This window comes from Acinonyx jubatus, chromosome A1, assembly GCF_027475565.1.
Source record: "Acinonyx jubatus isolate Ajub_Pintada_27869175 chromosome A1, VMU_Ajub_asm_v1.0, whole genome shotgun sequence".
Taxonomy (NCBI): domain Eukaryota; kingdom Metazoa; phylum Chordata; class Mammalia; order Carnivora; family Felidae; genus Acinonyx; species Acinonyx jubatus.
The window spans coordinates 96,095,111-96,118,410 of NC_069380.1; the positions used below are offsets into that span (position 1 = coordinate 96,095,111).

General features: G+C 41.6%; 1 protein-coding gene across 1 annotated transcript in view; it reads right to left on the reverse strand.

Annotated features, from left to right (window-relative positions):
- DTWD2 (DTW domain containing 2) overlaps positions 1 to 23,300 on the reverse strand; it is a 525,766-nt gene that overhangs the window by 220,137 nt on the left and 282,329 nt on the right. The window contains exon 11 of the mRNA XM_053220002.1: positions 3,706 to 3,745. The gene's annotated coding sequence lies outside the window, so the exon portion shown is untranslated. The remainder of the gene's footprint in view (positions 1 to 3,705; positions 3,746 to 23,300) is intronic.

A 23,300-nucleotide genomic window follows, 5' to 3' on the forward strand; every position in this document is an offset into this window, starting at 1 on the left:
GAGAGAGAGGGAGACATAGACTCAGAAGCAGGCTCCGCACTGTCAGCACGGAACCCGATGCACGGCTCAAACTCATGAAACCATGAGATCATGACCTGAGCTGAAACCAAGAATTGGACACGTAACCAACTGAGCCATGCAGGTGCCCCCATATCTAGGCTCCTGACTGTCTCATCTATAGCTCTTCAAGTTTACTTATTCCTGTTTGAGAAAAAAAAACACATAGATCTATCTTCTCACTGAGAAAAGAGAAGATTGGGGCCACCTTACAGATGGAAGTTTATGGCCAGTGGTGAGTAGGAATGACTACTGTTGTCCTAGGAGACCAAATGACAAAGCTTAGCATGTGGCCTGGACAGCCAGCAAGGCATCTCTGAAGAAACACACCTTAAGCTGCTGGCAAGAAGCAGGTGAGTCAGGGGATTGTGAAGGATGTTCCAGGTAAAGTCCCAAGCGGGTAGAGTCCTGGAAGGAAGAGCACCAGCACTAGGAAATCAGAGGGAAGTGGCTGGAACAGAGATTATGAAGAGCAAGGTGAGGCTGGGGTGTCTGTCAAAGGACAGACAGTGCACAGCCAGGGAGGGACGCTAATCGTTTTGTTTTTACCTAAGGATGAAACGATAAAGAAGTGACTATTGCAGTAAGATGCAATTGTAAGGGACGGCGGCATCTTCATAGAGCAGAGCCAGACCCCAGGCCACATAATGCCCGTGAGCCAAGTTATGGACTTAATGTATTTGGGGTTTGGTTTTGCTTCAGTCTGGTTTTTTACTTTGTTTTGCTGAAGTGCAAAGGGTAGCCATTGAAAGGTCATGAATATTAAAATGAAATGTATCTGACTTGGGTCTCTAAAACAGCAGTCAGGTTGCCGACATGGACAGCGAAAAGGCAAGAGTTGGAAAAGGAAGAACAACTGGGTGGTTATTCTCCTGGTCCCGTACTACAGGAGGTGCGTGGTCATGGCAGAAGTGAAAACGAGTAAATGCACTGACCAGAGGGAAGCAGTCTGAAAGATGCCTCCTATTTCCCCATCACCAGGATGCTAGTAGGTTTCACTTCACGGACACATATCACCAGCATGCTGGTACATTTCACGGGAACATATCACCAGGATGTTGGTACGTTTCACAGAAACAGAGAACATTGGAAGGGAACTAGCTTTGGACAGAGAAAATCCCAAGAGAGAACAGAGCCTAATGAAGTGGCAAGAGGATTCCTGCCTTTGTATCTTTCCTTCAGTGACAAGATGGACAGTAACATGTTAATGTCCCGTCTATTATAGGCGTGGAAACTTTTATGTTCCACATGCTGTGTAAACAAAGGAAAGTTCCAAAATACATTTCAGAATCACCCAATTTGCTCCGTGGGATGTGGAGCTTACATTAATGGTCACCTGATGTTTTAGGGAAGAAAGGAGGTATTTATGGTGCATTGAAGGAAGCCCCATGGTCACCACCACATGATGGTGCACTGTTGGACACCAGGGGATGACGAGGCTGACCCTGGGATCCTGAATTATTAAGTACAGAAAGATTAAAACCACTATGGCTCATGAGAGTGGACCTCCTCATATCAGACTCGAAAACACAATGTCTTTTTTCAGAAGACTGGTCTTGATATAAAAACCTAGTACACGAAAAGGATGTGTTCTGTTTATTACCTGTTCTGATGGCTTCACGTGTGGTTCAGTATTTCTCCTCCATATTGTAAGATGGAGCCTTGGGAACAGATGGATAATGTCTTTGCCCACATCACTGGAACCGGCAGTGAGCCAGCACAAACACCAGGGACCAGCACCCACTCAGAACCCCAGGCTATATCACTCACACAGATGCTGAGCAGACAACTCCCAATATGGAGAAACACATAGATTTGGCTAAATGCCTTTTCCCTTGGAAGGAAGAAGGGAGGAAGCGCCTCTGAGATACATTCAGCAAACAAGGAGTTAAGTGTTCCGGGCCATCTTCCCTAATGTGCAGGTAGTGACAGAGTCAAGGAGGTCACCATGGATACATCTGGCTGCATCTGCCTGAGTTATTTGTATTGAACAGATTGCTACAGGGTGTTTTTTTTCTGGTCTCATTATGTGTGTGTAATGCCAATTAAATAACAGGAATGAAAATTAAAAAGGAAAATATCTGCCCCTGCTGGGTTTAATCTCATTAGTGCAAAGTCAAATGATTAGTCCTAAAAAGGGCTCCAATGGGCAGCAAAGACCGCATAAAAGTTGCAAGTATCTTTTGCATCACAATGAGAAAATGGATCAGAATTGCTCACTCTGTTGAAGACTCCAGAGCCATTCCTATAATAAGACCGTGTTATGGCTTTGGGTAGTGTCGTGTCTCTACCTGACGCAGGACACACATCTAACCGCCCAGCAGGAAGACTACCATGACATATCCCAAACTTCAAATCCATAACATGAAACTACCGTGTCAGGCACTTTAAGGACAGGTGTCATGTTTCCCTGGGTTGATTGTGAACTCCGAAAGATGCTTACTTTACAGTGCTCAGGGCTTACATAATCTTCATGCATCAGACTTTTTTCCTAATTAACCAAACCAGCCAGCTATAAATTTGCCAGCAGCACTGGGTAGCTCTTGGAGGAAAAAAAAAAAAAAAAAAAAAGCAAAATGTAAGGGTCTGTCCAATTTAAGCCTCAGAGTGCATTTAAAATGAAGGGTTTGAGCAGCTGGGAAGTACAACAGCAGGCTGCTGGGCCTTAGCAAAGCCTCAGGTGGAATACCAAATTTTCCCTTCCTTCAGAAAGTTTCAGAAATGTCAGCGACAGCTGTTTCGAATCAAGATGATTCAAGAAGAAGAGTTGGAAGAGTAGACGATGCAAAAAAAAAAAAAAAAAATGGCCAAGCTCAGAAAATCTTCTTCAGTGACACCAGGACACAGAGCTTTACTTTCAAAGTGCTTTTATGTTTTATCTCATTTTGCTTTCACCCTGAGAAGCAGAGAAAACAGGAATCATGTTAATATTTCAGGTGCAGAAGGTGGCACACGGATACGGACCCCAGACATGTTGATCCTCTTTAGTGTATGGCCCCACTGAGCTGACCACTCCCAGGAAGCCAGCAAATGTGCAGAACACAGGAAGTACCCACCTAGGAAAAAAGCCACCCGAGGTAAGGAATGTCCACCATGCCCTCGAGCGATGCTGAAAATGAGTTCCTTTCCTACCCAGGATAGAGAAAATGAGACATTATCCCAGGCCCTGACCAGTGAAAAGTAATCTTCCTGATCAAACAACCTTTAACAGGGGTCCAGAGTTAGGCCTCTGGGGTTCTCTGAATTCCCCATAACTGTTATGCAAAAGTATGAAGTGTGAAGTGTGTGTGTGTGTGTGTGTGTACCACACACGAACACCTGCGATAATTCATAAGGTTAATTTTCATCAAATTTTCTACCTTTATGACCTGTAAAAGGTTAAGAATCCTGATTGTGAGGCACCTGAGTGGCTCAGTTGGTTGAGAGTCCAACTCTTCATTTCGGCTCAAGTCATGATCCCAGCATCGTGGGATCAAGCCCCACACTGACCTCTGTGCTGAATATGGAGTCTGCTTGGAGATTCTCTCCCTCTCCCTCTGCCCCTCTCACCCATTGGCATTCTTTCTCTCTCTAAAAAAATAATAAATAGATCAATAAATAAACAAATACTTAAAAAATAAATAAGAGTTTAAAAAAAAGAATACTGACCTCTATAGATGAAGGGGACCCCACATTTATTTTGATGAGCCTGAAAAAAAATTAGAATTGTTTGCCTTAGTGTGGAATTAGGAATGGGGATGACAGAAGGGCCCTGGATGATGCACCAAAATTCTAGTCATCAAAACTGGAACATGGTTAACTCTTAAAGGCAATAGAAAGCCCAGAGGCAGGACACTCTCAAGGGGAGGCAGTGCTCTGGATGGGAAGATCATAGAGTATTGGATGTAGATAGATATAGATTTGCCAACACCAACCATGTGATCTTGGCCAAGGTATTCAACATCACTTATGTTCAGTTTCCTTCTTTTTGAAATAATAAAAATGTGAAAATAATCAGTCCAATCACTCAGTATTGTTTCAAGGATCCAATGATAGGATATAGGTCAAGTTCCTAGAAAATAGAAGACCCTCAGTAAATACTATTTCACTTCTCCATCCCCTTCTTGGGAAGCTTGATAAACGATAATAAAAACAAGAAGGAAGGAAGGAAGGAAGGAAGGAAGGAAGGAAGGAAGGAAGGAAGGAAGGAAAGAAAGAAAGAAGGAAAGAAGGGAGTGAGGGAGGATGGGAGAGAGGAAGGAGGGAGGGAGGTGGGGGGAAGGGGAAAGGAGAGGAGGGGAAGAGAGGAAAGGAGAGGAGGGGAGGGAAGAGTTGAGTTGACCCTGCTTCTGGTCTAGAAAAATTATAAGGAATCAAAAGAGAGTCAACATGTAGCTGGTCAAGACAATAGAGACAGGGACAACACAGGGATTACACAGAATGAACCAAGCATGAACAGAGCCTCAGATATCCTTGCACCAGCCCCGAGACATGGGAACTTGGACAGCAGGACTCAAATCCAAACCTTGGGGTTCCTAGTCCAGTACTCTTCCTGTTATTTCCCCTTAAATCCTGCTCCCGTGGATCTTTGTTCCACGTTTGTGTTCCATCCCTTTGTACTTAATTATAAGCCAAAACACTGTGTGTAATTAAATGAGTAGATCTATTAGCTGTAAACAACAAAAGGTAAATGTATAGCTATAAAATAATATCCATATCACAATCCAAATGTCAGAGCAAAATGAATGAGCCAGCAAAGAGATTGTCAACACCTGTAAATAATGCCACGTGGATGGTGGTCCCCCATTATCAGGGGGAGGACACCAGGCTGAAAAGACCTTTGACAGGTACCCTTCCTCCTCAACCCAGCAGTGGCGGCTGGAGGTAAGCCAGTACAGGACTTTGCAACACTGCCTGCTGTCTGTGCCCTGGATCCCCTAGGATCATTCTGATTCTAAATTACATAATGTGGCAGTCCTCTTGACTTCCTTTCCAGAGCAGTACAAGCTAGAAGGACATTGACATTGGGCCTCACAGCAGTTAAAGGCCAAGAAACTGCCCCTGGATGGGTCTGATAGTGAGAGAAATCTCCCCTTGACCAAGAGAAAGAGACAGTGGTGGGCATGACCAGGAGCCCTGGCTTCATGGCTTCTAAAGAGCATACAGCAGGGTAAGCACTCAGGTACAGATCAAGAATGTGTCCCCACACACTGTCAGGGTGAATTTCTTTTTCTTTGTCAATATAGCTAACACATGATGAGATCATTTAGAAAGCTTTTTAAAAAATAAACAAAATAAAGACACAGCCTTTCCTTTTCTCCCTCTCTCCATATTCTGAGAGTTTTTTGCTTTAACCCATGCATGCTGGTATACTTCAACTTCATCTGCACATCTCTTTAAATACTTCTTCTAGGAAACAACCAATTGGCCCATCAGTAGAATAATGGACAAATTGTGCTTTATGATAGACAGATAGATAGATAGATAGATAGATAGATGATAGATAGATCCAGTCAACATTCACTGTCCTACCTTATTGAGAGGAACAATAACATAGAATAGAAATAGCATTGGGGCACCTGGGTGGCTCAGTCGGTTGAGCGTCCAACTTTGGCTCAGGTCATGGTTCATGAGTTCGAGCCCCGCGTCAGGCTCTGTGCTGACAGCTCAGAGCCTGGAGCCTGCTTTGAGTTCTGTGTCTCTCTCTACTCTCTGCCCCTACCCCACTTGTGCGCGCTCTCTCTCTCTCCCTCCCTCTCTCCTCTCTCTCTCTCAAAAATAAATAAACAATAAAAAAATAAAAAGAATAGAAACAGAATAACAGTTACATTCTTTCCTAAATATCTGTGGATCCTCACCTCTCCCAGCTCCTACAAATGCACAGACACACAGCCTACTCTGGAATTAAAATGACCTCGTGGTAACCAATGTGAGCAACATTGTTTATTTCTCTGCTGTCAGAGCATGAAAACGGCAGAGGGACAGAGCCTAACAAGATTTGTATAGGGAAGAAGAAGGAGTCCAAGAGTGCTGGCTTCCCCAAGAAGTGGGGTAGAGGCAGAGGACATAATGGCGAGCACAGTCTACCAGCGGGTGCAGTGATGATGGAAACCACCAACCAATGGGCAAAGGGCGGAGGGGAGCTCTACTGCCTGTCTCCATACACCCTCTACAAATAAGGGGGCCTGGGCACCCTGTCTTGTTCCCCTTTCTCTAACTGCCCTAGTCTCGGCACTCTAATACACTTGGATACTTCCTACCAGGTGAGACTGAGAGAAAGTCACTGTTCCACATTTTGTCTTGTTGTGTCGCTCCATACAATACACAGAAACTCTCCACCCCATCTATTCTGGCACCCCACAGGGAAAGTTTGACACGCCGTGCTTTCTGATTTGGAAATCGATGTCCTGAAAGCAAACAAGTATTTTCTCCCTTGCACACAGCAGGTGCTTAAGGAAATATCCACAGCCTGGGTCAGGTGGGCGGTAGCTTTTGTGTCCAAACACTCCGACATCAGTTCAACTGCGATCTCTGTGGAGCCAAAGAGGATCCATTAGACCCCACGTGAGATTTCGCAACAGAAATCCCACACTCAGCAAACCCGCCACAGATTCGCCTCCAACAAGAAAATGATTGTGTCACGTTTGGCCGCAGAGAACAATGAGGTCTCTGTGCTCAACTGTGAAATGACCCGCCAGGAAATGCCAATGCAGCTGGAGGGCTCAGGCCTCTCCTCAACACTTTGAATCCTTTTTGGAAACGGAGAATAAATTATATACAAAGTAAACAAAGGGAAACTTATCCAACGTGTCACATTGGGGAAAGAGGAGGAGGCCTCGGGAAATTAGCCTAGGCCTTCAGGTAAGGAATCGTAATCATTCCACGGCCACTAAAAATGTTTCTGGGGCTGCAAAGTCACGCAGCCGCTGACAGACATGAACTCTGGTGGCCTTGGGCATGACAGAACAGCGAATGCCTAGTGTTTGAGATAAGGACAAGCGCGACCACAGCCCTTTTTGAAAAACCTTTTTTTTTTTTTTTTTAATTTGAGTATAGTGGACACACAATGCTATGTTAGCTTCAAGTTCAACGACACTTTTTGAGCACTTCCTCTAAGGCAGAAATACTCAAGACTATTTCCAATACACGTTCAATACATCCTGGATATACAACTACAGTTATTAAATTTACTTAATTCTCACAACAACTTTATGAGATAGGCCTTTTAAGGAACAGAGAGGTTAACTCACTTGGCCAGAATCACACAGCTAACAAGCATCAGAGCCACATTTCAAAGCCAGTCCAGCAGTCTGATGCCAGAGCTATGTTTTAATCTACCATACTATTTTAGGGTCATTTGGTAATACCAAACTTGGATTCGGGTCCTATTTAGCCTCCTGTTTACTTCTCTAATGCAATTTTTTCAGAGGATAAACTGTGACTAACTTAAAAGCAAAAAAAAAGAAAAAAAAACTTATTTCCTAGTTCTGTTTATTCTTCCCAGGAGTACCATCTTCTCGAAGAGGAACACTGGAAATAACCATACATCAGACACCTGAAGCAATCAGGCCTCGGAATGTAACACTATTAAACCATCTCAAGGTGGGTTAGTACTCAAACATTTAATGTTTCATTACTGGCAACTGTAGTCTCTCTATAACCTTCTTTGGAACAAATGTGAACATTTTTCCCCTGGAAGCATAAAGTATTATGTTTAACATGAATCGAATATAGCCCATTTTTCCTACCTTTCTTTCATCTGCAACAATGATCTTGAAATATAAAATGCATGTGCTCACTAGGGAACTGCCGAAAATTAATTCCCAGCAAGTTTTGTCAATGACTGTCACTCACTTTCTCCCTTAAAGGATTGTTCTGTTGTGGCACAGACACATCATTAAGCATTGCTGTGAAAAGAGATAGATAACACATTCCTATTTTGCAGGACTCCAGTCTGAGGGGAAATCAGATTTTGCTTAGTATTGTCATAGTTGCATAATTGCCCTTAAAATCCAGCTGTGAGTCATGTTCCTACGCGCAGTTACATGCGACCCAAGTCTTTTCTGAGCTGAGTGCACGAATACTCTTTCCTCCGGCTCATCCGTGTGACAGCTGCTCACAGACTCGCCATTGGTCTACTTCCATTCATTTGCTTCACAGACAGCTCTCTGTCTTTGATCACACTACTTCGCTCCTAGCTATGTTCTCCTTGAGGGAAGGAAATCCATAGTTTATTTTATAGGTGTCACGATGTTTTTATATAAACACTATGCCCTCAATAAATAATAATCAAAGAGTAAATTGCTTAACTGGACTCACAATGCATGGTAATGCATTCCCGTATTTTTCTTGTCCAGTTATATTTTGCTAAACATAAGACAGAGGACACACAGTGTCTCATTTCAGCCTGCCAGATGATAGTTATTTAAAAATATTATGCTACCAACCTCAGGAAATAAACTCGGACTGCAAAGTTTTCAAGGTACCCAAGAGAGAGTCTGGGAGGCAGACAGGACACTGTAGGAGGGAAGGGTAATTATAAAGGAAGGGCACCCGGCATGTAAGGAAGCAAAGGGCCTGGACGTTCTCCACCTTCACTATTTGCTCAGGAAAACACAAAGAATTTTGTTGTCTCAGTAAATCCAGAGCTTGTGAACATTACAAAGGGTACATTAAACCGTTTACCTGTTTCATTAAAAATAAAGAATTGCACTCAATAATAGACCCCAGAAAATGGCAGAGATTTTGATTTAATCTAAAAGGACTGTCACTCAAGTATTAATTGATCAGTTGTAAACAAAGTCCAGAATTACCATCATCATCCCAAACACCTATTATAACATAACTACAGACCCAAACACAAATTGGTTGATAAAATCTGCTTAAGCACAGAATATTCACTTTGGGAGTTGAGGCCCCCCAGATTATTCTAAAACCCTAAACATCACACACAGTCTCTGGGAGATTAGCTCTCACACATTCCACAAATTACTGAAGAGCCTTCTCTACCTTTCCCAGAATTCAAGATGGCGGGAAAGCTGAAGAGAATATGGACCATAAACCTTTGCTCCAAGCCCTGACCCACCCAGCGCAAGTACCAAGTTTATTCACAAAACAAAGGGGTGCGGTTTGATACTGTGTCATTGCCAGTTTTTGATATCAGGCAAGCTTCAAAAAGTCCATGCACATCACCGCAATACTTACCAACAACACACACACCGTTTGGAGGCCCTGGTACAAATATATCTGCCTTAATGAATAGGAAAAGCATCACAGAATCTGAGAGCCACCTTCTCCTACTCCCGTGTCGGTAACAAGACAGGGAAAACCACCTGAGACAGGGACTCCATCCGGGTCTGAAGTCTTAAGGGTGGATCCATAGAGGAACATCAATCCCAGTTTATGGCAGAGGGCAGTAACTCACCCAGCAATACTGCCAGCAAGAGGAAAGCTGAACAGTTAATTACCAGGCTGGCCTTTGAACCTAAGGGGGATCTTAATAGACAGAACTAATTAAAATCAATACTCATGTGGTAATCACAAAAAGAAGAAAAAAAAAGGCTCAAGATAAATTTTGAAGTGGAGGGCAACAAGCAGTCTCCATTCTTCAGGCCGATCTTGGGATCTGGTTTACCAGCAAACGTGTACCAACAGATAGTCTTTCTGGAAACGCCTAGGCAGAGGTGGGAAAGTCATCATACACACGAAGCCCACCGGAATCATTTCCCGAGCCTCTGGATGTGTGGTCAGAAGTGGTCAGGGACAGTGCATTTGTAAAGACGGGGCCATGCTAACATTAACTGTTCTGATGCCGAATACAGGAAAACTGGAAACGGACACCTCTGGCTGTGTGGCCTTGGAAAATTTATTTAATTTCTCTAGGCCCGAGTTTTTTCATCTGTAAAATAAGCAGAGAAAAACAGATGATCTCTGAGATCCCTTCAGTTGTGTGATTTTGGAACACCGTATCTCAGACATGCAGATAGGAGCCTAGAAGAGATGTTCAAAAAGAACAATACAAATAATGGGTCATACCCTTTTTTAAAAAAATAATGTTTCAGGGTGCCTGGGTGGCTCAGTAGGTTGAGTGTCCGACTTTGGCTCAGTCATGATCTCGTGGTTCGTGAGTTCGAGCCCCACGTCTGGCTGGCTACTGTCAGTACAGAGCCCATTTCAGATCTTCTGTCCCCCTCTCTCTCTGGCCCTCCCCCCTCGCTCTCTCTCTCTCTCTCTCTCTCTCTCTCTCTCTCAAAAATAAATAAACATTTAAAAGTAAATAACGCTTCTTGTTCTGATTTTCCTTGAAAACAGTGGAGTGTGTCACACTCTGTTCTTTGTTAATAGCTTTCCCACCTTCATACTAGTGTGTGACCTTCAAGAGAAATGTGGAGTTCGGTTTTGTTTTCAAAAAAATCTTTGGCAAAATGATATATGGAAGCTTAAAACCATATCCCAAAACTTGATTATAAAACCATATTCTGGTTTCTGTCTAGATTGTTGTAGCACTGTTCATTATTGGGCAGATCCCGGTAAAAGGCAAATCTTCCCAATACAGCAAAAAATGTCCTCCTACAAGATTCCAGCGTGGCTGAAATAACATTTCAGCTCTTTTCCTTTTCAATTTAATAATATGTACTAATGCCAGCCAAGAACAGCTCTACATGACCATGGAACAGGATGATAAGAAATAATTCTGACACAGTGGCTGTGAGTGGCAGAAGGGAGAGAAAAAAAATTTTTTTATTGTGCTATTTATCTTTTAATTGTTAATTTTTTAATTGGCCATCCATATTCATAGTCAAACATTCAGATAAGACTAAAAGGAAACAGAGCGAAAGTTAAGTCTCCTTTCCACTCCTATCCTTTAATATTCCATAATTGGATATGCCCGCAGGGATAGCCACCATCATTAGTTTCTTATGCGGTCATCCAGGGATACAAGTGACATGTATCTATAGGACTCTATCTTTTTAAAGCAAAAATTTCAGCATGTTTTATCAACGGTGTATCTTCTTTTTTAACATAAATCTGAGATAGTGTGCCTTTATCATTACCTGCCTTATTATTTTAAAGGTACCCATTTAATTTTATGGATAGACATACTTTATATACTTGGTTCCTTATTGACGGACATTTAATTTGTCCCCACTCTTGTGCTATTACAATCACTGCTTAAGTAAATATCTCAGGACATAACATTCTGTGCGTGTGTGAACGCATCTGTGGGATAGATTAGAAAGATAGGATTGTCAGGCCAGAGGTATACTCATGTATGATTTTGAAAGCTATGGAAAATTGTCTCTGAGAAGGTTATATCCATGTACAGTCTCAGAAATAAAGGATGACAGTCCCCATCATATATTATTGAATAGTTTTAATATTTTACCTACATGAGGGATGAAAATTTTTTCTTGTGTTATTTTGAAATCTACTCAGTATGAGGAAGGTTACCATCTTGTCTTGTGTCTAACATCTTGAAGCTACCAGTGATAACCAGAAGAGTGTCTCTTGCAGACCTACAACTACAGGGGCTGAAAGGAACCAAGGGTCCCAGCTGTGTCGCCCTCTGCTCCCAGCCAATGACCAAGCATGGCAGGGACACTGGGGCAGGTCTGTTCCATGAGACTCCTCCGAGGGAGACTTCGGTCAGGGACTCTCCAACAATCCTGCAGGAGTTTCTTTACATGGTAGGGTGGCTTAGGACACTTTTGCCCAAACTTTCTTTCACTTAGCATCACATTCACATCGTGGTCTGAGAACCGGCCCGGCCTCTCCCAGCTCCTTCTCCATTTCCTCTCAAATGCATTCCATCTCACACATGTAATCCTGTCTTGATATCCATGTCCCAGAGGATCCAGACTAAGATGTTAACTGTTCATGTTTGTATAACACGTTATGGTTCTGCTGGAGTTTTCTTTAGTGATTTATAGGTGTTCAAAGTTACTGTAAGCAATACTTCTACCAAATGTTTTGACACTATATAAAATGGATCATGGCCTGTCCAGCTTCTGATAATTTTTCTAAGACCACCTGTTTTATAGTTTTGTTATGTCAGCTTCCTCTTTCTAGGTCCTAATTTCTACATGAGATGGGATATGTCAGGTTATGGTATGGGAACAAAATCTCGATGATTTAGCACAAGTTTATTTCCTGGCTCACACAACATGTCCAGTGCAGCTCGGCAGAGGGATTGTGCTCATGACTGTCACTCAGGGATGAAGCTGACAGGGCCTCATCTCAGCAGGCACTGCTATGAGCACAGGAGACAGAAGGAAATGTGGAGAACCACATTCTTTATACCTCTGCCCGTAAGGGGCACATAGCACATCCACTCAGGTTATATGGAGCTAAGCAAGCCACAAGGCCATGGTTAACATCAGAAACGGAGAAGCATAATTATCCACTTTCAAAGGCAAGGAGAGCTGGACATTCTTGGTGCACAGGACTCTAATGACTACAACACTTACTGTCTCTACGCATTCTCCCCCCTTCTCTTCCTCCTCCTCGTCACCTTCCTCACCCCATTCCTCTTCTTCTTCCTTTTCCTCCTCCATTTCTTCTCAGCTGACTCTCCCTTCCAAGGCTTCCCTGCAAGAAGTCTTGAGTTGACTTTCATATACCTTCAGCACGCCTTTCTATGCCAGCCCCAAGTTCACTCTCCTTATGCCAATATGCACAACCTTGCAATTCACAGGCAAACCAAAGTGTGAGAGTTCAGTAATAAGTGTCCAAAGTTTGTATGGCTAGGCTTGAATGTGACTTTTTAAAGGAAACCTGCAGTTTGGTAGTTGGGTCAGATTCCTGAAAGGAAAGGATTCACGAGCCAACTGTATGAGCCCTGGATGACACGACTTCCCATGTGCACAGAACTTACGTCCCAACCCCACATGAAAATCTGGGTTGTCAGGGCTACCCTGCCAAATCCAACGTGGTGATTTAGGACACATTTACTGACAGATGCAGGAATCTGCACAAATGGATACCTCAACGGGCCAATCACAGGCTCACCGAAGTGCTTTAGTTATCACTTTCAGCCAAAGGCAGTTAGGGCTCAAGGTAAACTAAACGCGTTTGGCAGAAATGCCATCTGGTTCAATAAGATCTCACCATTCCAGGTGGCCTGTTTGACCCAAGGATTAAAAATGTCCCACTTAACTTTGGGGAAAGTGGTTTCCATTCAACTTTTAAAATTTTTATCCGAAGAAATCCTATTACTTATAGCACTCCCTTTAGATCCTTGGGGACTTGGAAACTTTGCAATTATATTCATTTGAACTCAGCAAGACATGAACTTCTGAGGCCCCTGCTGTAGATTCCACAGTTTAGCCTGGGAGACAATGTAACAATACCATTGTTTCAGGCCTTTCAGACCAAGGACAGCCAGACCCAGATGCCAAGACAAATAATTCAGGTGCTAGTCGCGGTAAGATTTTTAGAAATTGAACTTCTCCAAGATAGGATTTCCACAACCACAGAGTATATTAGTTGGGCCGGAGGGCAGGTAGAGTGTATCCCAAGTTAATCTTCTGTGACTCAGATGTCCACCCGAGCACCCAACATCCACGGATTTAACATTTCCATCAATCTTACCCCAAATTGTGTCAAATATGTCAAAGTTGAAATATTTTATAAAGTGTTCCAGTTAGTCAAAATTAACTCTTAAAAGACTTTGGACAATACACTTCTAAGCACTAAGCTAAAAACAATCAAAACTAAAAACCATTCATCTTAACTCCCCTTCCCACTCCTCGCCATCACCCCCACTCCCACCACGCCACTGGACCAATTTAATATGAAACCCGCAAACTCCTCTGGCCTTACTCAAGCGAGTTCTGAATTTTATAATCATCTTCCTTGATTCCCCCCACTTCTGGGCTCCCAGCCAGAACATGAACAAGAAATGTGAAGGGTCACTTCCTGAGGTGAACGCTAAAAGTTTTTCAAAGTGATCGTGGGTGGCTTGGACTGCCTCAGCTTCAAAACCACTTTTTCCTGTTTTCATGCTTGATTTTGTGTGTCACTAACCAGCGTGTGGGAGAAGTGAAATTCTTTCAGCTGTGCTGGGTGCAGCCTCTGTTCCTCCCAGCTCTTTTCCAGTCCGCTCTCTGCGGGTCAGCTTGGCCTCCAACAATGCCCTTCAGTTTCCAGAATTAACTGCTGCCATATTCAAATCCAGGTAGCAAAACTTCACAGTCCCTGCATGTAACAATGCTCCATCCTGAGAATCTGTGTCCACAGAAATGGGCTCTCGCTAGTCCTGAACTTCTAGCCCTTACCTCTATTACCCTGAATAAGACTTGCAAAATAAAGTATTTAATTAAATAAATCCCTTTGAAATTTTTCATTTCTTTAATGGAATCAATTTATTTTTTCTAGATTTATCTGGAAAAATAATCATGGCTACACATCTGGTATTTCAATTTCTGTAAACCCTTACTCCCACTATATAGACACATATTTTCATTATATGTATTTGAGACCAAAAACTCCACACTAAAGAGACTAATTTTTCTTAGATATTTTGTCTATTATTTGGATGTGTGGTGATCAGAAAGAAGAAGGATATATGGTTAAGGCACTAAATTTTGTATATTCAGTACTGCTGTAAGTGTGGTGAACTCAACAGAAGAAATCGGGAAGACAGAAGAAGGGATACTTTTGCTACTCAATAATCCTGTTGATCTAAAAAAAGAAAATAAAAATACCAATAAACTCAATATTAAGTCTACTAAATTTTATTTTAAACAATATTCTTAGCCTCTGTATATTTTTTAAGACATTCAATTAAAATGAGATGTAAAGAAATACAAGTGTCTGGACTGCTATTGCTTTCATTTACTAAGTCTTAGCAGCCAGTGACAAATTTTGTTTCTCACCTTGGGTTCCTACTACAGGCTTACACAGACTCCTCTTTTAACTTGCCCTGAATTCTTTTTTTGTTGTTGTTAATGTTTATTTTATTTTTGTGAGAGACAGAGGGAGAGAGACAGAGAGAGAGAGACAGAGAGGGATCAGGGGAGGGACAGAGAGAGAGGGAGACACAGAACCCAAAGCAGGCTCCAAGCCTGGAGCTGTCAGCACAGAGCCCAATGTGAGGCTCGAACTCACGAACCATGAGATGATGACTTGAGCTTAAGTCGCTTAACCGACTGAGCCACCCGGCGCCCCTTAACTTGTCCTGAATTCTTAACTTGAGACCAAATGTTCCCAGTGGTCCAAGGTTCTAGTACCTCTCAAACAGTTTTGTAACAAAAGCCCTTACCAATTATTTTCATAATGTGAAAGCATCCTTCTCACCAGCTCAGTGGTTTTGATTTTGAAAAGAGACCTGGCTAACTTAAAACGAGTCCTAACTAAGGTGTTAAACCGCCTTCATGAGAAATGAGAGCTTAGGGGCTGGCATGCGCACCTGCCGCCCTGTTACTGGAGTGAGTATGCGCAATGAATGGCCTGTCCCCACCTCCAAAATTCCCTACCCCGCCACCACCACGCCCCCCAGTGGTAGCCACGCAGAATGCAGTCTAGTGGGCCTGACTCCAAGCGCTGGCGCCCATGCTGTTAGCATAATACCATGCTCTTAAATAGCTTCCCCTCAACACCAAGCTGGACATCCTCTGTATGGGAAAGAGAAACGCTGACGCCAGATAGTAATGCCCTTATAGTCTTTTATGTGAAATGTCATGGCTGCCATTTTTATAAGCACGGGGCCATCATTCCCATTTCTTGTCATCTGTTACTGGTAGCTAGAGCTTGCTCTTTTTCTGGTTTAGATTGAGTAGGTCCTTGCTCACCACCATAAGCAAAAGACTAGATACACAACTGCTTTCTTTAAGAGTATGGAATTGTTCGAGCAAGCTTTCCAAAACTTAAACCTTCAAAACATTGAGTCAGGAATTGGAAACCTCTAAACAGTGACATGATGATCTCAGCCCCACATGGGGACTCCCTGAGCTCTTCCCATTAACATTTAGATATGACTGGGAATATTTCTCCCCTACTCCCAACGTTTCCCTTCTATGAAGGGTGCTAATCAGAGTAAGCCCTGATCATTTGCTGGCCCAGACTCACACTACTCCTAGAGACTGAGAAATTTGGGGAGCATAAGAGGCATGCTCACCCCATCCTTCTTTGGTAGACCGGGCTTTATCTGAGGAAAGCATACATTTTCCTCTACTCCCCCGTGGCATAAATTGTGCAGGGCCTATCTCTGCAGGGAGAAGATTGCCTCACTTTAATGCTGACTTGAATTGAATGGTTAAGTCTGCCTAATTTTGGTGTTCAAGATTACCATGACCATGGAGCTAACAGACTTCAAACCATATCTGCTATATTTTGTAATACTTTGGTCTCTGCATTTTCTGGTGTTTTCCCCCCAACTTGTCTAAAAGATAGATAAGAGAGAGGGTTTGGTTTGTTTTGTTTTGTTTTGTTTTTAATGGGGAGCACAAACTTATGTGAACAACATATCATTAGGACTTTAAAGGAAAATATGCATGTATTAATAGGCTTGGAGACTTTACAGATACCTAGAAATAAATATGCATTGTTATATTCTAATGAATTAGAAGCATTCACTTGAAGGAGATCCTCCACAAATTCTGGACTATGCTATAGACATAACTCAGCGTTAGGATATTGGAAAATCAATAATACTAGACAGATGATCCATATTTTAACCATCATGGATTACAGAAAACTAATATGCAAAAGAACCAACTTAACAGAGATGGCACTTTCCCACAGCTACAGTTTCAAAAAGCTAGAAGTTGTAATCCTACCTAGAAGACAGTAGCAGATAAATCAGAGATCTGATCACCTAATGTCTATTCAAATATTAACTTTTTAAGATGCAGGTTAATGGAATACTACTTGGCAGTGAAAAACAATGAAATCTTGCCATTTGCAACAATGTGGATAGAACTAGAGAGTACTATGCTAAGTGAAATAAGTCAGTCAGGGAAAGACAACTATATGCTTTCCCTCATATGTGGAATCTTAAGAACTCAACAGATGAACATAGGGGAAGGGAAGGAAAAATAAACTAAAACTAGCAGGCGGCAATCCACAAGAGACTCTTAAATACAGAGAACAATCTAAGGGTTTGTTGTTGGGGGGTGAGGGATGAGTTAAATGAGTGATGGGCATTAAGGAGGGCACTTTTTGAGATGAGCACTAGGTGGCATATGTAAGAGATGTGTCAGTGCGTTCTACTCCTGAAGCCAAGACTATACTATATGTTCTCTGACTTTAATTTAAATTTTAAAAAATTATGGCAAAAAAAATTATCCTTTCTAGGACCTTCACTGTATTCCTTGAGTCAGAATAAGCCAAGATGTTTTTCCTCAGCCCCTTCCCAAGACAGCCATCATCCTTTCCTCCTACTAGTATAACACCTGCTTTCCTGGTTGCTCAAATAGTAATTTCTCAACTTCCCACCATCTGGAGAGTGACAGGCAATGGAGAAGTTGTTAGTTGTTTAACTTTCTACTATGGTGGAATTGCTTTAAATTCCACTTTTCAAGCTCCGCCATCTAACCTTAGCGTTACAGTTCCCAAACCGTGCACCAAGGTGCCCTAGGACACCACAGTGATCTCAGGTGTTTTAATTTTTTGAGGAAAACATTATGATATTTGATATCTTTCATACACAACACAAATTCCTGGCTTGAGATAGTGCATATTGTTGACATTAGGTCACACTATATTATTCCTTTTGATGATGGTCACATCTTTGCAAAGCTACAGTTTGGGGCAGTTGCTGAAATAAACCGCAAGTATTTTATGAAAATCAATATGCAACTGGAAGTCTGATTCCAAAGTCTGAGAAACTGAGAATTGCCAAAGAGACATACATATCCCATTAGTAAGTAATTGTGGTTTTTTGAGAATTTTTTTAATTTTGGGGGGCACCTGAGTGGCTCAGTCGGTTGACCATCTGACTTTGGCTCAGGTCATGATGTCACGGTTTGTGGGTTCAAGTCCCACATCAGACTCTGTGCTGACAGCTCAGAACGTGGAGCATGCTTTAGATTCTCAGTCTCCCTCTCTCTCTGCCCTTCTCCCATTCATATTTTGCCTCTCTCTGTCTCTCAAAAAATGAATAAAAATGTTAAAAAAATTTTTTTTAAAGAATATTTAAAAATTTTTTAATTCATGTACATTATTTTTTCAAACATCTATTAAGTTGTTTAGTATAAATACGTGTTGTCTGGACCTAAGTACTTAGAGTGAGAAAATTTAGAAAAAAAGAGATTTCAGGGGTGCCTGGGTGGCTCAGTCGGTTAAGCCTCTGATTTCAGCTCAGCTTATGATCTCACGGTTCGTGAGTTTGAGCCCCATATCAGGCTCTGTGCTGACAGCTCAGAGCCTGGAGCCTACTTCAGATTCTGTGTCTCCCTCTCTCTCCTCCTCCTCCCCTGCTCACACTCTGTTTTTCTCTCTCTCTCAAAAATAAATAAAACATTCAAAAAATAATAAACAAAAAAACAAATAAATAAGAGATTTCAACTTCAGTAAGGAAACATCCCTCTATGGATATTTTTATCTGTTTTTATTTTAAAAAACACTACAACAATGTGAAAAATCTAAAAAGTATTATGTATCAAAAGATATATGCTGAGACCAACCCCCTCCAAAAAAGTGCCTTTTAAATTTATAAAACAGTGAATCCTTATGTAAGAGAAAGTAATTAGATGCATTCTCCATTTTATGAGTTTGAGGAAGAAATAAGCCAATGAGAGATAAACATGCACCTTTGATGCTTTTGAGAAGAAAAACCAGGGAGAAGATGGTCGACTCTGATGCACAAACGATGGGAGAGCCACAGGGGCTACAGCTGGCATGATATCTATCCCCTGAGACTTATTTCTATTCCTTGGTTCTCTTCAAGGTCACAGTTATATGTGCCACTCACACAGCTATAACCATGGTCCACAAGGAGTGATTAATATCCCTTCACTCTGCCACATTCCTCCCTAAAGAAACTATGCTTGCATCTGTGGAAGACTGCATCCTGGAGCCAAGCCCTGGGGTCCAGAAGGCAAAGAAACTATTTCTTCCAACTGTTCCTATCTTTTTCCTTTTGTCCAGGTACCCAATGCATAGCTTTCTATTCTTTTAAGTTCTTGGGGTTAAGAAAATCAAATAAGGAAATCAGAAAGAAGCTGTAAAGGTATTGTCTTGTCCACAAACAAAAAATCATCCTGCAAATCTAACCAAGGCACAAAGATTTCCAAACCCCTGCCCGATGTCACCAGAGGGCAGGGCCCTTAATCACATTCTGCAGCAGTTACCGTCCTGTTTCTAGTCTCCAGACTATTGTTTTCCCTTCCTTGATCAGCTCGTTGTCCCTGTCCCCAAAAGCTGCTCTCCTTTTATCAGCCCTCATCTTGTCAATCTGCAAATCATAGCCCTACATTACAACCTTGCTTCCCAAATTTAACCCTGATCTTCTACAAGCATTCAAAATCATCAACTGAGTTCTAACTCACAGAGTATTCATAACTGTTAGAAATTTTTAACATCATCTTATAATCCAGCCCTTGATTCTTCAAGATGAAGAAAACAAGTCATATTAAATGATTTCCCTAGGTCCACATGGATTTAGAGAAATCTAAGTATAGAATCTACCTCTTCTGTCTTGCTATAGGACATAGTATACTTTTTTTTAAAGTCTCTGAAATAAGCATAAATATATACCAAATATTAATGCATTGTAGGTAGGGATCATTAAATGATGTCTGACTTCAGGGTTTTAAGTGACTTCAGTGACACCCCACAATGGACACAACCCATTCCTCTGAGTGATCAGGGCCACACCACCCTTTCTGGTCATGGATGTGCTGGAGTGTGTGAGAAGAGGATGGATGTACACATGGAGTAGGGCAGTCTCTGTATCAAGCAGGTACCTCTCCTGATGGAAGCAGTGCCCTAGATTTCTAAATGAAATCTTCCCTGATGTCCATGTACAGGAGAGCCGCCCTAGTCTTTATGTGCAAACGTGGGCGGTGCGCCCTCTAGTGACAGCTGTCCAATCTGCAGTACAAGATGAGTTGGAACAGCGACCCTACTTTGAAGCTCCTTTGAGGTTTCCGCGATGGAAATCTTGCCATTCCGAACCTTTTACAAAAGTGCCTATGGTCTCATGGGCTCAGAAACACCAATCAACCGTATCTCTTTGGGCTGTGCTGCTAAGAAGCTGGGGCCAAAGGTCATTCTCCTACCAGGACCCAAGTTCTCTCATGCCAACTTAGGGGATCTTTTAGGTTTAGGGAAAATTCATCTCCATTATATTTATCTATGACATTTTTTCTGTGCCTGTTAATTCCTTTTTATTCCTTATTTCTGAACACAGACAAAAAGAATACATGTGAAATGCCTATAAAAGAGTTTGATACACAGTAAGCACTCAACAAGAGTGAGTTGGTATTCTCTCTTTAGTCTTTCATAATAGGCCTTAATAGCACATTCTTCCAAGATCTTGAATCAAAAATGTTGAGATATTATTATTCATCAAGAGCTATTAGTATTCACTAGCTTTTTACAAATAGTAATATCTGATGTTAACTGAACATTTACTATATGTATGCATTGTCCTAATTGCTTTAGTATTAACTCATGTAATTCCCAGATCTATAAATGTTGGTACAGTTTTTATTCCCCTTTTAATGATTAGGAAACTGAGGCACATAAAAAATGCATAATTTTCCCAGGGCAATGCAGCTAGTACATACTGGAGTGGGATTGTAATCTATGCAATATGTTTCTAGAGTTCACACTCTTAATTATCAAATTCAACAAACTTTCCAAATTCCTCTTTACTTGAAGGCAGAAAGAACTTATACTTTACATCCACATAGAGAAACAAAGAATGCAAAGAACAAAATGGTTAAGCTCCATTTTCAAAGGATATTCTTATTAATGCCGACACATTACTTACATGATGTATCCCAAAGTATTATAGCATATAAAATATACAATTCCACTCTATCATATTTTGACAACTCTAAACATAAATTTATAGTTATAATAAATGTTAATCCAACAGTAGATTAACAATTATTTTTCTTGTGGCACCTAGTGGTTCAGTCAGTTAAGGGTATAACTCTTGATTATGACTCAGGTCATGATCTCATCATTGATGAGATCGAGCCCCACGTCAGGTTCCATGCTGCCAGGCTCCAGCACGAAGGGTGCTTGGGATTCTATTCTCTCTCTCTCCCTCTCTCTGCCCCTCCCCTGTGCTCTCTCTCTCTCTTAAAATAAATAGGTGGACATTAAAATAAGTAAATAAATAAATAAGAAAGCCCATCTCATTTATTTTTTTTAATGTTTATTCATTTTTGAGAGAGAGAGACAGAGACAGAACGTGAGCGAGGGATGGGCAGAGAGAGAGGGAGACACAGAACCTGAAGCAGGCTCCAGGCTCTGAGATGTCAGCGCAAAGCTTGACACAGGGCTTGAGTTCACGAACCATGAGACCATGATCTGAGCCGAAGTTGGCCGCTCAACCAACTGAGCCACCCAGGCACCCCAAAAGGCCATCTCATTAAAAAAAAAATACAATTATTTTTCTTGCCTTCTTAGAATTCGTAGTGTTACAGAATTCATACTTTTACAATGTTTTAAATGCATATTAATTACTGAAAAAAATTATTTCTACATAAAATAATAAATTGCTGTGGGTGGTTTTGCAAACCCTTTAAGTCTTCCACTTCTCCTAAAAGAAAAGTTAGAAGTGAAATTATTTCCCAATGCATATTTATCACAGAAAGTTTTATGCTTAAATGATATAATCCAGTACCTAGAGTCATTACTTTGAGAAAAATATTGATTTTAACTGTAAATGCTTAGCATTAGAAGCATTAATAAGGGTTTAAACTTATTCACTTAACTCTGTCATGATCTGATTAACCACAGCTTTAGAAACATACTTAATTGTATGTATTCTAATATATTCATGACACCTAATTCTCCTATTAGACCTAAAGACATGTCCATAAGCAAAAATGTCGGTCAACTTGGACAGGCATAGGCTACCTCCCATGGACATTTGCTACCAGCGAGTTGTCCAAATAAGGTCTGCCCAGGGTTCACAGTCCAAACAAGTGTATGTGCATCAAGTAGCAATGTCGCTTGAGTCTCTCACTTTTGCAGATGCCAACTGGCCCCACAGATGTCATGAATCCTAACCTGTGTGCGCCCCTTCTCCAGAATCTCTTCAGCCTCCATCTGCTCTATCATCACTAGCACTTAAACATGCCAGATGCACTTCACCTTCCTACCAGCAGGTGTGTAGCTCAATGAGGTAGAACTCTCCGATCACTGAGGACTCAAGGCTCTTCTCCCTAACAGCCCCAAACCCCAAAACCCTCCTGTCCTCACCTGCTTTCCCTCTGCTCAGATGCTCACAATTTCTACATTATCACTGGAAAGGCCACCTAGCCTCCCTGACTCCAGTCCTACCCCAGTTGACACATGTACAGAGTGATAACCCTTTTCAATGAAAACATTATGAAACTAACACCTGCACAGTTTTGAAAAAGAAAAACTTCCGCATTATGGAAAATATATAAGGAAAAGTGAGTCTCCAACTTGCCACATCCCACAACCCACTTCCTAAAGGATATTTTTTCTGTATCCCTCCCCTATATGTTTTCTTTCTCTTTTAGCATACCTGCAGACCAGTGTTTGAGTTCGTCTTTCTGGTCTTAACCACACCTACCAGGGATGGGAGGGTTGATCTGATGAGGGAATGTCTGACAGCCAGGATGGCTATTCCTTCAGAATGAACCAATGGTGCCAATCGTCACTGTTCAACATCTTACAGATTTCATGTCACGCATGGGACATTTTCAAATGACAAGAATCACCTTTTTCCATAGGAAGCAATCTCTCAGCTGTAACAAGGGATCATGTGAACGTGAGAGGCTTTTTCCTAGAGAGGCGATATTCACAGTAGTTAGGTACGCAGGCTCTGTAGCCAGACAACTAAGGTTTGAGTCCTGGCTGTATCACTCATGTGCTGTGTGATCTTCAACAAGTCACTTAACCTCTCTGTGCCTTGGTTTCTTGTTTATAAAATAGGAATGATACCAATATTATCTATTTCATAGAGCTGACATGATGACTTAATGAGTTAATATTTGTACTGTGCTTGTAATAGTGCCTGGTACGTACTAAGTATTATTCAAATGCCTATTAAGTAAAATTTAAAATAGTCCATGACACTAATTATATAAACACATATCCTGACTCAGTGTGTT